This window comes from Triturus cristatus, chromosome 7, assembly GCF_964204655.1.
Source record: "Triturus cristatus chromosome 7, aTriCri1.1, whole genome shotgun sequence".
In the NCBI taxonomy this organism is placed as follows: domain Eukaryota; kingdom Metazoa; phylum Chordata; class Amphibia; order Caudata; family Salamandridae; genus Triturus; species Triturus cristatus.
This window is the reverse complement of record NC_140590.1, coordinates 575,473,420-575,476,170: the sequence shown is the minus strand read 5'-3', so window position 1 is coordinate 575,476,170 and position 2,751 is coordinate 575,473,420. Positions and strand designations below refer to the sequence as shown.

The window sequence follows — 2,751 nt, the reverse complement described above, 5'->3', positions numbered from 1 at the left end:
TGGCTCCCACCACCGCCGTGGCGGCCACACTTTGATGGCGGTGCGCGTCGCACCGCGGCGGTCGGAAATTGGCCTATGTTTAACCATACTAAAATGGCGGGCGTGATGTGCTCTGCTAGCGGGCAGAAAAAGGCACTTTTACGCACCGCCGGCGCAGCGGTAGTCCCACCGCTCTACATCCTAATGGACCCCATAGTGTTTAAAATGACTGTCATCAGATTAGCCGTTGTCAGTCAGTCATTGTCTCATTCTGCACACATGAAGGCAAATGGCCCTGCCCCTTGAGGATTTTTCAGTGAAGTCTGAAGCAGAAATAGAGCACCCTGTAGAACTAGTCAAAGGCATGAATAGCGAAATGTCTCAAGCGCGCGGCTACTCAGAGGAGTGTCCTGGCGTTGAGCGGAATGTAAGAGAGCACGTATTCTGCCTCTGTTTTGTAGCTTAGCTTGATTCTGTCTCTAAAAGCCTTGCAGAAACTATTAGTATAGACTCGTATGACACTGTTAGGCTAGATTCGACTGGATTAGCTCTCAATAGCCTTCAGAGTCAAGCCACCTCTTCTTCATAACAAGGTCCCTTTGTTTGACTGGTCTGTTGGCCGTGGTCCGGGCCTGTGTGCTGCCTTCTGCAAAGGGCATAGAGCTTCGTGTTAGTATTGCTCGTCAGCTGCAGCCTGCTTCAGTCTGTAGTGCTCTTCTGGGAGACCCATCAAGCGCTCAACTGCCTGCTCTGGCATCAAGTCTCGGTGGGCTTGTGTCAGCATCTCAAAGCCCACAATGAACTTCCGAACAGTAGCTGGGCACAGGATGGGTGGGTAGTAATGTGTATGAAGTTGCCAGTGAGTACAATCCTCCTTGAGGTGGGGTCTGGTGGGAGCTCCATGCCATCCCATGGAATAGGGAAAGGAGATCTCAAAGAGATTGTCATACTTCGTGAGAAGCCTTTTCCATGATGGAAGCCAGACCGTCTCGCTCCTTGTCGCTGAGATCCTGAAGCCGTACACATGGCGGCAAGACAGCAAGAGGGTCTGGAAGGGCCAAACTGCCCAATAAGGGACAACCACCAGCCAGTCTTCGTTTTCAACAACAATGCGGTCCTTCTGAGGGGCTTCCAGCTTTCCGTACTCCACCAGCATGGGCACCTGGTGCTTCCTAAGATACTCCATCTGGGTCCAATCCTCCAACTGGGCTACATCCGGCAAAATCTTTCTATGCCATATCTGGTAGTGTGGATGAGGATTTGAGCAACTCATCATTGCACCCTTGTTTTCAAATATCTTCACCCTCCCTGTTTTCTTATGATTTCTGCCCATTTGTCAATCACAGCTCTTATTTCAGGGGTGTCATAAGAAGGAGAGTCATATCAGATCAAGGATGGAAGCACATGACTGTGCAGATTCCTCTGGCGTTCCCGCTTTAAGCAATGAGTGGCATCTGGCTGGAGGGCTGGGAAGTCATTCTCAAAGAGGTATGTGCTCTCATACAGGGGATTCACTTCTCTATTGGCTCTTTCCTCTGGGGCAGAGCGGTTGGAAGGATCATTGCGCGGAACATGCTCTTGATATGGTTTCTCAAGCTGACCTTGCTACGGCCTTTTTATTCGGTAAGCAGACACCAGTACCCATTCATCCTACAGTGGATTGTAGCACACATGCTGGTGCTCGGTTGGATCGAAGGCGGAGCCTGACCACCTGGTGGCGGTGTCACCATAGTCCTTGTCCATGCTCACCAAACTTTAGCTCACGGGCGCTCAGCAGCTCTCCGCCTCAGGGGTCTCCAGGATGTTGCTGGCACCTGTCCTACAGCGCACAAATCCCACAGCTCTTAAAGGAGGCGCTACACTCATGTGACATTCTGGCAAAAGCAGGACTCGCTTGATTGCTGTAATGAGATGACCAGTGGCATAACATAGGTCCCCGCAGTGCGAGGGGGCCCAACTCCAGGGGGGCCCCTGAGCACAGTACCCTGGCTTGAGAGCTCCTGACTGATTCCGGAGGGGGTCTCCATGTAGTTAGCAGGGGGCACGCTCAAGTTTCATTACACTCGTGGGGAGGACCATGCCCACCTAAAACACCAGGGGCCAGGTGTATCAAAATCTAAAATTGCGATATTTAACAAATTGCTATTCGGTAATCGCAAAATCCTATGTATGTAGAAATTCGCAAAAAGTTTGTGAATTGGTAAAAATCGCATTTGCAATTGGAGATCAGCTAAATGCGATTCTCAAAAAAGCAAATTCACTATTTGAGATTCGCTATTAGCGAATCTAGCATTTCAGTGCAGCATGATGACCTCACAACCAGGAGGTGAGACATGCTGTGCTGTTACCTGTGTAGTGAGTGAGAGGAGGAGGCAGACTGCAGGAGCACATCACTAGAAAGCCTGTTTGGACAGCTGAACCTGTGCATGAAAACCAGCATGGTGTCAAAAAACACTGAGAAGGAGCCAGCACAGCGCAAAAGAAAGCTAAAGTGTGGCGAGAAAGAGTTGGAAGACCTAGTTGAGGAAGTGGTGATGAGCCACGAGAAATTGTTTAGAAAACAGTCACTCCATATCCCAGAGCGTGAAAAAAGAAAACTATGGCTGAGTATCTAAACCAAAATAAGCGCAGTGGTCTACGTAAGCGGTGGTATGATCTGCGGAGCAGGGCTAAGGAAAAGGTTGCTGCAAGGCTTGCAGAGGGGAAGAAGACTGGGGGAGCCCCATCGACATAAACTGCGTCTTCTCCCTTAGAGGACTCGGTGGAGTCTAC

General features: G+C 50.2%; 1 pseudogene; it reads right to left on the bottom strand.

The window, feature by feature from the left end:
* Window positions 1-649: 649 nt before the first annotated feature.
* On the bottom strand, window positions 650-1,385 carry LOC146810156 (galactose-1-phosphate uridylyltransferase pseudogene; annotated as a pseudogene).
* Between the last annotated feature and the right edge of the window lie 1,366 nt (window positions 1,386-2,751).